The sequence below is a fragment of the Patagioenas fasciata genome, chromosome 1, assembly GCF_037038585.1.
Source record: "Patagioenas fasciata isolate bPatFas1 chromosome 1, bPatFas1.hap1, whole genome shotgun sequence".
Classification (NCBI taxonomy): domain Eukaryota; kingdom Metazoa; phylum Chordata; class Aves; order Columbiformes; family Columbidae; genus Patagioenas; species Patagioenas fasciata.
The window spans coordinates 83,352,694-83,368,337 of record NC_092520.1 but is presented as its reverse complement, the minus strand read 5'-3'; positions in this window follow the sequence as shown (position 1 = coordinate 83,368,337).

Sequence of the window (15,644 nt, the reverse complement as noted above, 5' to 3'; positions counted from 1 at the left end):
AATAGAAGAAGAATCATCTTGTCCTCACTAACATTAATTATCAGTTATTTAAAAACCTAGCCTGCCAATGATACCTGGCAATTGACTGTACTGGTATAAACTCTTGCACTTAAGAAGTTTCAGTGTAGCAGACTCAGATTCCATGATCAGTGTATTCCCTCAGTATCCTTAGAGAGATTTCCAGAGGGATAATATCAATTATTTTCTTATGGTAGCCTTATATCTCATTTTCTTTAATAAGAAATGACAGAGCTAGATCCTGAAAGGTGCTTAGATCTCTACTGGTTTCATTAGATGCTGAAAGAGCACTACTGCTTGCAAGATGGAGTATATGTATCCCATCTTCCAACTGTGGGGTTCACATCTTCCAGTATTCTGAATGTAAACCATAAAGTGAAAAACTACTGAGTCATAAAGTGGATTTAGAGGAGATTCCTAGGCATTGACAAGGAACTGAATGAATTATCAGGGAGTTTCTACTGGATATGTGACCTTGTCAGTGGTGAAGAAGGACAAATAACATAATGAAGGATATCTTCTTACCCCAATTAAGGCTGTTATGATATTACCTTACCATATTGGCAAAGCACAAGGGCTACAGAATTTCTATTTTTGTTTTTGTCATAGCATAGCTATGCATAGCAGATGCATAGTATAGCAGATAGAGAACGGTCAATACAGTTTCACAGTGTGCCTGACAGCCTTGATGTTGCTGCATCTTCTGTGTGCCTGTTCTGACCTTCAAGCTTTTGCCTCATAATGTTTAATGATAGTCCTGAGCCCTTACATAAGGAAAGAAATTTTATAGAGAACTGCCCGTCTTTAAAGCTGTCCCTCTGTATAAAACTGCTCAGTCCATGTCTTTATAGCCTGAAGGGCACTGTAGACCTGATTCAGCTCCCAAAGTCAGCAAAGTCCTTCTTGTGACTCTAGCATGAGTTGAGAAGTGTAGCTACAGATGATGATATATGTATTGTATAATAACAGTGTCAGCTAGTGTACGTTGTCTTCCTTTGTATATAAACTGGTTGCATGCAGGCTGTGTCTTTTGCAGCAGTGAAATGGGCATTGTGATGCACCCAGGAGCTTGGCTTTGGGAGGGCAGCAAAAAAGGTTTCAGGAACAATTTCTTAGAGCACTTGCCGTTAATAGGGTTATTTGACTGTGAAGTGGCAATTTCAATAATTTTGAAATTTGCACATAAATATGCTTGTCTGTTAGTTGTAACGTGAAATGTGGAAAAGAAGTATTATTTCTAAAAATGCAGAAATGTGGGGGGGGTGGAAAAGAGAACTATTTTGAGAAATGTTTTCAGCATAATGAGTCTATTGGAATCTTTCAACCATAACATGTTATCCATTTAATAATCATATCTGCTTATACCAACTTCTTGTATAATAGTGACTATGATTTTTTGAACTATTAAAATGATGCATTTTATAGGTTTTTAGCTGACTAATTTTAAATGAAGTATATTCATGTTAAGAAGTTTTTAAATATCTGTGAAAGTCTTCAAAATGGATTGTCAGGTAAATGAAAGCAGCAGTAAAGCATCTCATCAAGGAGATATTTCTCTTTCAGCAAGCGGCCACTTCAGAAGTATGTTGAGAAAGGACTAGTTCTGAGAGTGACTTTTCTTATATGTTCTTTAAGTTTTATTTGGAGTCAATTGTCCAACTGTTCTGGTAATGCAGAGATGATGACCATGTACAAAAACTTCTAGGCAGCCTGTGACCGAGATAGATACGCTACTTCATCTCATTCTCTTTGTTCAGTGAATGAAAAACCATGCATATCTACATATCTGTTTACACGTATACATGTTCTCACATATAATTCTACACAGGAGGTATACATACTTGTAATAAATATACAGATATGTGCATGTATATATGAACAATGTGTGGGCATTGGTGTGGGTGGGTGCATACACAGAGAGACCCTTTATGTGTACATATGCTTTCTATACATTTTATGTATTATTTATTTAAAAGGAAACCTACCAGATTATGTGTGTATAGTTAAATATGTATAACAAGTCTGAACATAATAAACTCCCTTCCTATATTGCTCACAAATTTTAAGATGAAAAAATATTATATTTTGATATAACGTAGAGACAAACATTTTTTACATTGGAAACTAGAAACTGAAATAAAAATACTTTTAAGTTTAAATTCTGCACACATGTATGAATTTTTTAGGTGATGAGGGAACATGGTATACAGAAATATTGTTTGTGGAACTTCGGAATGTTTTTTTCCAAAGAATGAAAATACTTTAAATTGTAAACAGGTTTTCAGTAATGGTGAGTTGTTTGATTGTTACACTGTGCCTCTTAGTGTAAAACTTTTTCTGCAGTAAAAGGTTAATTAATTGGGAAATGAGACACAGAAAACTACCATGAATTAGATGGTATTAAGTCTTCCTTTTTCTGTCTGTCTCCCTGTCTTTTTCTAGAATATAGACTCAAAAAGGGCAAAGGTGCCTGTGTAATTGGACATTCCTTAGCAAACTGCATTGTCTTGATTCATACACACAGTAGGGAAGTAAATGGATTTCATTTCCCCATAGAATATTACAAGCTTCAATGGGTCTTTCTTTCTTTTTTTTTTTTTTTTTTTTTTTTTTTATGAGAACGGTGCAATTGCTTTCTAATTAAACTTTTCTAAGGTTGTTTGGTAGGAGTGCGTCAGTGTAAATCATAGGCTTTTCTGGCTGTTGCTCCATAGGTTTTACCAGGAGGGTACTTTCTCACTCCACAAACTCCATCACAGCAACTAATCAGAGGGAAGCAGGTAATCTGTGTTACCACATCGAGCTTGACACTGCATCAATGCCACTGCAGTACTAGAAGATGTAGTATCTAGAGCTTTTCTTTCTGTGTTCTGTATAAAGTTTCACCACCTCAGCCCATTGCCATATGTCACAAACCTGGGAGAAATCTCTGAAGTGTAAAGGAAATGATGAAAAAAATTATAGCCAGAAAGCACCTACATAACAATAAAATAAATAAATAAATAAATAGTTAACATCTGGTCAAATTTATGTCAACTATAACTTTCTTTGTCTATATCTACTGAAACACTAAAACATAAAAAAGACAACCTTGCACATACACATGAAACATGTATTTAGTTTTCAGTCTTAGAAGCTCTTGCCTTCACTTTCATTTCATATCCAACTCTTTTTTTCCAAATTTCTTCAGGTTTTGCCCTCTGTCATCAGTATTCACTAGCTGTAACAGGGTGTTAAACAAAGAGAAACTGTGAATTTTATGTAAAAATTAGGCAACTTGAGAATTTTTACCTGTCATGCATGTGTATTCTTAATACTCTGAAATCCTTAATTCCAAGTGTTATTTTCATCCGTCAGAGGATCAGAAATAGAACTATATTTAATCACAATTCAGCTTGAATTTTGAATATTGAACATTCATAATTAAAGCTTATAAACAATTTACAGAACTATTAATAATTACAGGAATTAATTTGTGAATTTCTTTAATTAAAATAATTCTGGCAAATTATAACTTGATCCTGAAAAGTTTAAGAATAGAATTTGAAATGAGGTTTTATACAGCTTTTTTTCAATGCCTCACACCCTTTGATTTCTTCAGAGTATATATGGCAGCTAAATTTTGATTGTAGCAAGTTAATTTTTAGTTCAACACATTTATATTCTGTACTTATACATTCAAAGTTAGGGGAGATGGTCAGAAGTACTAAGACAAGTCTTCTCTTCCTGATGTATTTGGAGCAAAGCAAAATTTCAGTCTAACAGTGGCCTTGGAAAAGGGGCTTTTACTTTGCATACTTGCTTTTCATACATCTGAGCAGAAATGTAAACGGATATGAAAGGTTCAAGTCAGTGCATGCATTTCATGAGGTACATCTTAGACTAGGTAATGCACATGACACTCTGGTTACTTAGGATGCATCTTTAAGAAACACTAATGAATAATTCTAAAAATGCCATATTAAAAAAAAAAAAAAAAAACACATGATGAAGGAAATACAACCCCTAATTTGACATTATTTCCTTTTATTTTTCAAGAAAAGACCCTTCGATCTGGGATATAATGAACCTGCAAAATTAACCCAAACTCATTCAAACTCTCTACTGTGTAATTTTGATGTGTATGTGTACAGGAAAGAAGGATACGTTCTTGAGCTTGTTATCAAGTGAGACAAGGTTAATTAGTGACTAGAATAGCTGCAGCATTTATTTCAGTCTATTATATTTTACCACCTTTTTTTTACTCATATTTCCCAGTTTTAAGATAAGAAAGGAGAACCTGTTGCTTTTCAATTTTAACTCACTAATGATCGTATATTCAACATATAGAGTAGGGAGCTTTTTGAGACTTATTGTTTATCATGACCTTTATTTCCAGAATTGCACAATGATTGATTTTTCAAAGATTCAGCACCCAAAATTACAAATGGATTTTTCAAGAGCTCTGTGCTAAGCAGCCTTCGGTATAGCAAGGATTTTCAAAGGTCTCAGGATATAGTGTCTCAGTACTTTGAAAATAAAACCATTTATTTGATATTTAAATGAGAAATATATAGTACTGGATGTTCATTTATTTGAAGATGGAGTGTATGGAAATTCTGTTTTCCATGTAAAGGAAAAAACAGAATTGTTAATTAAGATCCAGCTGAGAGTTAAATTTTGAACATATTTAAAACTCTTCAAGTCAATATGAGATTGAGTTTCATGCTTTTCATATTGCTTTATAGTTTAGAATAATGTAGTTTGGTTTTATTTATTTATTTTTTTTTAACTGTCTGTGGTTGTAGGGAACTTGCCACTTACCACAAAGACTCCCGCACAAATTCAAATCCTGTCTGTGGGAACAGCAGAACATGTGGTTCCAGCCACTTGGGTGATAAAGGAAGATCAATACTAATATGACCATACAGACAGTCAAAGAAGAAATAATACTAACATGATTAAATCATAGCAATTAGTCAAAACATAAAGGGCCTTGGACAGGTTGTATAGAAGTACGTTTTTCATGAGTGTAAGGATTGATAGCCCAGGCCGGTGAGGATGATATCTTGGGTTAGAACACTGCCCCAGTACGTATGATGTGTGAATGTTGGGCCTGGACCTGTGTGTTTGGAATAACATTTTTTGAAGAAACACATCCTGTTTAACCTCTTGGTCCAGGCCCTTACCTGTAAAGCCATAAATTGAGAAAGGCTAATTAAAGAAGGCTCAGCTTGGCTCAGCTCTGCCTGACTTTGCTCTCACTGCTAGCAATAATTCTGTGTCTGTGCATCTGTGTCTGCATCTCCGTATGTGGTGTTCTCAATCGCTGTACCTGTCTTTTTTTTTGTCAGTATTGTGTATTCAGGAAATACTCTATTTGTAGATTGTAAGGACTAATTATCATCTAGTCTTAAGAACCAAACTGTAGTACAAATCCAAACCAAATTCCAGATTTTATTTAAAAGAAGGGATGCAAAAAGCTAAGAAAGTGAGTCAATATTTCAATATTCTTTTATATGTTTTGTACTTGGTATTTACCTGCAATACTGTTTTACTTAATGTTCTTCAAAAATATAAGTGAACAATATTTAAAAAAATACAGTACATCTCAAATTCCTCAATGACAAGCAACATTTGAAAACACTAGAATAAATAGACACAGACCAAGATGCTACCTCACCACAAAAAAATCACATAATGGAATCATAGAATGTCCTGAGTTGAAAGAGACCTACATCAAGCTTGTGAAGAATAGTGTGTGTATTTCCTTTTTGCTCTCTTTTTCCTTTGTTTCTGTTCTGAAGAGCAGGAATTTTGTAGTACATGTGGAAGTAAGTTGCTTCCTTTTGGTGCAGACCCTGAACCCCACGGGTAGGTCTATACTGTAATTCCAAGTCTGTGTTTGACAGCAGACTCTCCTCCCATCCAAATTGAGCAGAATCCTGGCAGAGAGGGTAGCTGAGCTCAGCAGCAGTGCAAGTGAGAAATTTGGTAGAAAAGCATGGATTCTACCTTAAACATATCTATGCAATCCAGCTGCTGTGGCAGAGCTGCAACGACAAAGCCAAGCAGAGGTTCACCTGCAAACTTGCAGCCCCGCTCTGTAGTTACATACAGCAGGCTCCTAGAGGTATGTGTGCAGAGGCATAATACAGTTTTCCATTATGTAGTACAGTAGTACTCCGGGGAGTGATAGGTTCCCAGTAACTTCTGAGACATGCCCCAAACCAACCAAGTTCAAAGTTCAAGTCAACTGCAAAAGAACCTTTAGCCATTACTGGCTTTTGGTCTGCTGGGCATGGCAAATGCAGGTGACCAGAAAAAAAAAAAACAGTATCCATGTGGGGTTTGGGGTCCAGCAGGGGTGGTGAGTGCTGCAGGTGTCCACAGCTGCATGTGACCTCTGATACTCCCTGATGGCCCAGTAAACATTAGTGGTTGTACTTGCAATTATTATATTGATATATAGAAACAACCTTTGCTGTCTAGTGAGCTGTATCATATCTTCATTAATGTTTTCTTTTATAAAGGAAGATGTGCTAGTCCAAAGTTCCACAGTCACCTGCTGTCAATTAATAAAACCCAACACTTAAGGAGCGTTTCCAGTATTTTATATTTTTTGGAACTCATGGCATTGGAAAAACACTGACATCCCTCCTACTGGAGTGGGGCCAGACTGCCATTCCTAGCAGGGCTGTTACATATACACTTTGCTCATCCAAGACACTTGGCTAATGAACACATTTAAACAAAGGTACTCTATAGTTTGATTGTTCAATTATGTGACCTGTAATAATTACAAGGTGGTTCCCTACCATCTCCTTTACTGTGGTCTTAAAAATCAATGAGATTTTGAGACTTCCATTCCCATTCTACTTTGCTTTGGTTTAGAGGAAGAAATAAGGCCCTGAATCTCATATGAGGAACATATGAGCTAAGTAAATGTAAACACCATCACTGTTGCTTTGAAGATCTTTTACACAGTGGTGTAATTCAACCTTTGGTGTTTACTTTCATACAAGAAAAGAAAATGAAACCCTATACATATAATATTTGAGTACATCCTGTTTTCTATATATGCAAATACGGGGTCCTAAAGGCAGAATTTATTTTAAAATAAAAATCAGCCTCTATGTTTTAATTTGAATCATGAGTATTTCAAAACGTAAAGCAAGTAATTCTATAATATTCAGTGCCTATGTCCATGAGTACACTTGCCTAGTCTAGTTAGTGATGAATGCTGCCTTATGATTTTTTTTATAGACTCATACAATAATTTAGGCTAGAAGGGATCTCAAGGTCATGTAGTCCAACCTCCTGCATTACAGAAGTCCAGTCTCAAATTTTTTTCTCAGAAGAACTCTCAGATTAAGGCTTGAGTTAATTGTTGTTAGTTGGAGCAATTCAAAAGTTGTCTTCCATCTATGGTGGAACAAAGTTTCTATTCAAAATCAAAAAAAGGAGTGTTTTATCTCTATTTGAAACTATTTGAAACTATTCTACAATCTGTTGAAGAAAAAAATCTAAACCAAAGTGTATATGTGGAAGCCTCATTTAGATATTTTCAAATAAAAAGGATTTACTCAAGACTACTGAGGTGGTTAATGTACTTACATTGGATTTTGCAGCTAAGCTTTTCTGTTCTTACAGTCTGATTTCCTTTTTTTTTTTTTCTGGTGCAGTCTTAATAAATATTACATGCACTATTCAAGAATTCAGATAAGTGGCTTTCCTTGTAAAGAAAATAAAAAAAATAAATAAACAGAAATTAAACTGCAGTATTCAGTCTTTCATAGGATGTCCTTTGCAAGCTGGGAGCAATAATGGTTCTTTCTATACTTTCCTCAAAGCCTGATCCACTAAGGACTATTATGAGAACAGATCCCAAATTTCAATCCAAAGCAGAAAAGCACACTCAAACACCATTATAAAATTTTACACATGCTAAATTACTACAGAAACTCCTAGTATGCAACAGTTATATCCATGTTTTCCTTTCTGTAGAGAATCATGATGTTTAACCAGTACGCAGATGCCTACCTGAAATTGAAAAGCTGAGGCAGTAGATACTAAGGCAGCATTAATGCATTGTTCGGTGATCATTATGCATGACATTTAAGCAGTGCTGTTACCCTCATCAATGAAAGGAGAGATCAGTTGCAGCCCTGGCACTGTCAGCTCATCTTGTTGCTATGGATGACAACCGCAAATTACTAATACTTTTTTTCCATTTTATCTCCTACACAATTCTGTCTTCCAACCAGTCTCTTCTTCTTCAATCAAGCAAAAGATAAATCCAAAGATCACTTTTCATCTCGATGTCTCATATGAGGAGAAAAAATGCTCCAAGAACATTCACATTTGTGTTTTGGATGCTGCAGTGTATGTGACAATAAGTAACAGCCCTCTGAAGCAATTCATACAGTCAAAGCTTCATGTAATAACACCAGCTATTCCAGTAGTTGTTTCAAACAACCAGCCCAGGCTTGAGTACCTGCCAGAAAAATATATGAAAATTGGTGAAGTAGTCCTTGAGTTAAAAAGCGCTGTCAAAGAGAGGAAAATGTTCAAAAGAACTTTAGTTAAGGTTTGGGAAATTTACCTCGTACCGAAAGATTTCAGTAGGTCTTGCTTAGTGCAGAGAACGTTAAGTGGGGAGTTGATCATAGATTATAAACATCCATCATGGAATAAGATATTAATCTTTGGAGGTTATATGATTTGACAGAGTGAAAAACCAAGACCCACAGCTGAAAATTGAAGTTTGAAAACAATTATATTGGTAATAATTTTCAGGTTTACAAAATGAAGGTTATATTCCAGAGAAGCAGAAGCAGATTACCAAAGGAGTAATTAATTTGTTGTTTTACAATTAAGATTGTGTATGTGTTGAAAATATACACCCTAGTTCACCTGCAAGTTATTGAATTTTGTTAACTCCCAGTTATATGGGGAGAAGAACAATTATCTCTCTGCAGAAACTGTTGAAAAAAAACTGTGGCTTGCTTTATACAGAAGATATAGCTGTATGAAGAGTGGATAAAGTCAATTGGTTTGCTCAGCTTGGACAAGAGGAGACTAAGAGGAGACCTCATCACAGTCTACAGCTTTCTCACAAGGGGAGAAGGAGGGGCAGGCACCAAACTTTTCTCCTTAGTGACCAATGATAGAACCCAAGGGCATGGCAGGAAGATGTGCAGGAGAAGTTTAGGCTGGACATTAGGAAAAGATTCTTCCCCCAGAGGGTGGTGGAGCACTGGAACAGGCTCCCCAGAGAGGTGTCACTGCCCCAAGCCTGACAGTGTTCAAGAAGAGACTGGACAATGCCCTCAGACACATGGGGTGAACTGTGGGGTTGTCACATGCAGGGGCAAGAGTTGGACTCAATGATCCTTGTGGGTCCCTTCCAGCTCAGGACATTCTATGATTATGGTTCTATAAATCTATGATTTTTCGCAAATGCCTTATTTGTTGCAAGACTGAATTATGGCTTACTCCTGATTTTAAAATCTTTGTGGGGCCAAACACCTAAAAGTAACCGAATAAATATCAGAAGATTTTAGAAAATGCATAGATCACATCCATTTTGCCTGGACAACTCTTTTATTTGTCATATGGCAGTGTCAGAATAATATCTGTTCAAAAGGGTTATAACCCACAGGCTTAGAATGAAGAACAGAAGAACAACACCATGAGAACAAAATGCATCCATCAGCTCAGTACATCTTTGTTATTAAGTAATTTCTTTATATATGACATTATTTAGTTTGTTTTCCTAAACAAATATGTATCTAGTATAATGAAATATTTGAATGCTACCCACAGCTTTTAGATGAAGTTCCAATTCTTACTCTTTGCATTTAAATTTTGAATTATCTTGGTGCTGTAATGAAATTCATTAATTTTTTAAAATCAGCATGAGTATAAACAAAAAGGAAAGAAAAAAAAATACATCATCCCACTCAAACTTGATTGTTTTCTGATAGTCTTACTTACAAAATTAGTGAATGAAGGATATGCAGTAGACATATTTACATTTTAGTAAAGTATGATCATGCCTTTGAAAAACTTACAAAAAGGAACCACATTCAGTTGAATATGATTGCTATTACCTGGAGGAAAAAACAGATGAAAGACAACTAATAAACTGAACTTTAATGTGGGATGAAGTGTAGATGGATACTCAAAACATATGCATTAATATTAATTTTATTCAATGCATTCTGCCCTGATCTGGAAGACAGACCAAATAGCGCAGATGAATTTGCAAATCATAGGCAGCTGGAAAGTAAATTCTAATCAGGATGGGCTGAATCAACAAGAAAGTCTGCCTTTTCATCCAGTTTTATGAATGAGCCATCGTGTTACTAAGACACCCAAAACAGAATCCAATAAATGTACAAGGAAGGAAGGGAGGGAGGGAGGGAGGGAGGGAGGGAGGGAAGGAAGGAAGGAAGGAAGGAAGGAAGGAAGGAAGGAAGGAAGGAAGGAAGGAAGGAAGGAAGGAAGGAAGGAAAAGAGAGAAAGAGAGAAAGAAAAGAGAGAGAAAGAGTGAGAGAAAGAGAGAGAGAAAGAGAAGGAGAGAGAGAGAAGGAGAGAGAAAGAGAGAGAGAAAGCGAGTGGGAGAGAAAGCAGGAAAGAGAGAAAGCAGGAAAGAGAGAAAACAAGAAACAATGTGAGAAAGAAAGTGACAAACCAAGCAAGCAAGCAAGACTTTATTTCTTCATCTCTTTCCTCTCCTTAACATCAGACAAATCTGGAAAATGGCATTGATGCCCTGCTGTGAAGCACAGATGAGGACGTGCTCTGACCTAATAGGGCAATCCCAGGGACAACTTAATCCCCATGAGGAGTAATGGGAAAAGCTGTGGGAGATCTTGGACTATAAAGCATCTTCTTTTCTCCAACATCTGCTATAGATGGCACTTACGTTAAACTATCTTTTATTTTATATTAATTCAGTCTTCTTCAGAATATCATAACTACAGTGCCTGTATAGCCCAATAGATACATTTTTACTGTTAGTAGTGAAAGGCTTTGTACTGAAGCACTCAGAAAACACTTTAAAACAAGTCCAAGTGGACCAAAGATTGAAGAAACTGCTGCTATGGAGACTGCATTCTTTCCAGTAAGGACAAACTGCTTTAAGTCCCTCACTTTCCCAGTCTCATTGAGGAAGACTGAAACTTAGGACCTTGAGGCATATGGGAAAGGTGAATCTAGCATCAGAAGAAAGGGGTAAATACGAGAAAGGTTTACATGACAATTTTACTAGACTTACCAATGAGGGTTTTTTTGGTATTAGTTAATTATTTGGACAATTAGGTTGTTAAAATATTGTTTGAAATAACTGTAAATTGACATTTTCTTGTATATAATGTCTTCCTTTTTACCCAGGTAAAGATTTTGAGCAGAACTCTTGTTGCAGTATATGGAAGTTATGAAAGGGAATTCATCCACGCATAAAAAGCAAAACAAAAACAACAACAAACTCTGCAAACAAAACAAAAACAAACAAACCAACCAAAAAAACAACATCAAAAAACCCCACCAACAAACCACAGAATATATTTTATTTAACAACAAACATGTATGATATCACTAATGAAAGAATCCTTAAAGTATTTTATAATTTAATTTTAGTTAGGTAAGTTTTTATACTGAGAAACTCAAAAACTTTATATAGAGAGAGCAATTTATTTCTATTTCTAAACCATTTCAGAAAGATTTTTCTTTGGCAGCTTTACCTTGGGTGCTATCACCATTTTGAAAACATTGCCTCTGCTCCTTGGAAAGTTCTCATCACAAAAAAAACCCAAACAAAAACACACAAAAAACCCCAAACAAAACAAAACAACACAACAACACCACAAACAAACAAACAAAAAACCCCAAACAATCTAACAATAAGTATTCGTATTTTTTTTTCAATTTGCAGGGAATTTATGTTTTGAATCCTTGGAACTGTGAGGTATTACATGTGATAATATCTTAAGAAACACAAATATACTGAAAATAGAGATATGTATGTGCAGTTTGATAGAGGGATCTAATACCATCCCTTTAATTTATCAGTAAAAAAATAATTCATATAAACCATATTCTGTTATCTTATTCATAATCAATTACTCATTGAAGACTATAGTGCTTCTCACAAAGTAAGATACTTCTCTCATTAAAAATCATTGTTAAACATACATGATACTTTGACTTTCCTTCTGATAGAGTTAAGAGATGCGTTCAGTTTCAGTGTTGTCTTTAGGTCAGATTTGCTGTTCTGATTCCCACTGAGCGTCTTATTCCATGAGTTATTCCCTGAGTACAGTATGTCTCAGTACGATTACAGGATACAGGATCTAGCCTTCTTTACTCTTTTTCAGAATTTCTTGAGGAAAGGCTGTGATGGCAGTCTACAAGGCTGAAGCATGTAGACAAATGAATCACTCAGTCTAAATCATTAGGTTTGAAATGTTATCTATTTCCCAAACTGTAGTTTTGCCTCTTACTTGCTATTGCCTATATGCTCCAAATGCTTCAAGGCATTCAGTTTTGCTTTTATGGTGCTTACTAGATGGTTTTCTCAAACTAGTAATTGTCAGCCTAGACTCTCTGATGCCTATCAGGCAGTAGGCTCACTCAGCTATCTCAAGTTAAATGGAACCCCATTAGTTTTACCATCTTGTAGTGACTTGTGTTTGTCATCCAAAGGTATTTAAAAATTTACTCCTCACCTTTTCCTTTTTTTTTTTTTCTCTCCTCTGCTACACCCTAATATTTATTACTATTTATGCTGAAACATGCAGCTGGTAACATACACAAGGATTTTCCTAGCATTTTGCATTGTCACATGAAAGGTCACAAGGTACTGAACTTCATCAAAAAGAAAAAAAGATCACCTATCAATGTGCATGCCTCACATTTCCATCTTATCTTTTAAATTTAAGGCTAATGAAATAACAAGGTTAATCATATTTTTCTGCTGCAAGTTTTGTCTGAATAGAAAAAGAGAAATACATGTGATCTTCCTGTGCTCCAGCACGTCTTTATGTGAGCTATAGAATCAATCTGACTGCAGTGTCCAGGTGGGGCAGCATATACTATTGCTCTACTAATGAGACCTACAGATTCTGGACAGCTCAGAGTCACCACACACATAATGCACAGTGAATGTAAGCGTATTTCTGTCTGCAAAATATAAGATAGAAGTGTACCAGCCCAATTAGGTCTACCCTTGACAGAGCCTTCACTCAGTTAATACTATGGCAAAATTAAAAAGAGGGGGGTGGGGGCAAGACCTGCCATAAAGAGAGAGAAAATAATTGCAGAACTGTTCACGAAGGAATAATAGATCATCTTTTCATGCTACTAATTTGCCTTGCTACCTCTACTAACAGCCTCTGAATCCTACCTAATTGTACCCCTTTGTTCCTTTGCCAGAGCACATTGTCATGTCTGCTTCTGTCTTGTCTTTTGCACTTTTCTTAGTGCATTCACTGACAAGTGATAAGATGCTGAAGTATGAAGAAACGCAAGCTGCATTATATGAAGTCTTCAGATCACTCAAATTAACCAGTTGGCTGTGGAAACCTTTCCTTCTACGTGTTGTTCCATTACTGGTGAACAAAAGGATTTGTATAGATCTGGTCAAATATAGTATTTATACACCATGGCTAAGATTTTGTCTCTAATAGCTTTTGTCAAAAGGAAACATTGACTTTTCCTTCTATCTCATTCTTTTATTCTTTTATTTCTAAACCTCTTTCTAAGACAAGAAAAAAGGATTATAACAATCATATTTTTCCTTTTTTTTTTTTTTTCCCCTTTCCCTACATAATTCTCATTTTAGATTTACATTTACCAAACACTCAATTACAGCTATGGTTTTGAATTTACATAAAGCTCTCACGTCTCAAGGTCCAAACTTCTATATTCTTGTGTAGATTAACTTCTGATTTGCAGCTTGGATATCTGGGAATGAGCAAAACCCAGGGCTAACATTTATTTTAGTATTTTCAGCAGATCAGTGATGGAAATATTTCCCATCATCTTTCTGATTTTATGAAAACAGGAATGGGATGGAGTGGAATGGAATGGAATGGAATAGAAAGTGATTAGGTGGACAAAACATGAAAACTATTTTCCTTCCACCTCTGCCTTTTAGGAACTATGTGCATATCCTATGTACAATGGTTTTTAGTATTAACATCTGATTGGGTCATCATACTATCAGCATGTTCAACGACCATCTCTTTTGTTTGCTTATTGTCTTCTAACACAGTCCATAGGGCTATCTATCAACACATTATCATATGCAAATTATAAAAAGGTAACAAATATTTACACATGATTTTCTCAGGTCTATGTTTTCTGATTTATTTTTTTTTTTTTACTACAGAAAAGAGCTAGGTATCTGATTCAAGGTTATCACACGTATTTATACAATTTGATCCACATATTAAGAATATCATAAATATTCTCTGCACGAATTATTCTGGTCTCTGGAACAAGAATTTCCATACGATTCAGGAAGCCTAGAATATAGCTGACTGTCCATTGGTATGTACATGAACACTTCCATGGATTTTCTGTCCAAAAGTGTTTCAGGTAGTTCTGTTATGACTTGCCTATCATTTATTTGTCATCAATATAAGGTTTTAGTAATTGATTTCCAATTTCTTAGCTAAAGCTGCATTGCAATTTGGAGTTAGACTGTAGCAAAGAGGAAGTACTTGTAATCCCAGACACAGCTGGTTCCACAGGGCACAGCTGAGCCCTTCAGCCATGATGGCTGTGTCCCAGGGAAAGCCTGGGTAAGAAAGGGCAAAGCACTCTCCATCACTGAGAAGCGAGGGGAAAACTGTTAGAAACAGCCCTTCAAACCCTGAGGTGAAAGGAGGAGAGAGAGGAGGTGCTGGAAGCATCTGAGTAGAGTTTCCCCTACAGCCCTGGAGGACCCCATGCCAGAGCAGTTATTTTCTGCAGCCACTGAAGAGGATCACTGTAGAGCAGATATCCACCTCTGAAGCAAACTGCAGCCCATGCAGGCTCTAGCAGGAGAGGGGCCCACACAGAAACAGTTTTTCTGGCAAGAACTGCAGCTCACAGAGAAACCATGTTAGAGCAGTTTGTTCCTGAAGGATCGTACCCTTTGGAGGGGAACCACATCAGAACAGTTCTTGAAGAACTGCAGCCCATGCAAAGGACTCATGGAGAAGTTCATGAAGGAATGTATCCTGTGGGACAGACCTCATACTGTAGCATGGCAACAGTATGAGGAGAAAAGAGAAGCAGTACTGAAGTAGTATGAGCTGACAACAGTTGACAAGAATGGCAATACTATTTAAGTTAGATGCAAGACATTTCTATGCACATTCCAGCTAAATGTCTGCATGCGTGAGAATCCAGAATTTCCATCCAATTTAAGAAGCATTCACAATATTTGGGTTCCAGGAAATTTTTCAAGCGTAGGATCATGAATTAAAGAAAAATATATGAAATATTTCTAACAACACAGCCAGAAGAGTAACTGAAATGACACTTGTAATAAAGTGATTTTTAATGCTTTTTTTTTCCTTTGCCCTAATAAATGGAACTGTTCAAGAACTAGCTTCCACATTTCAATTTGGAGGTCTTTAAGTGTATTT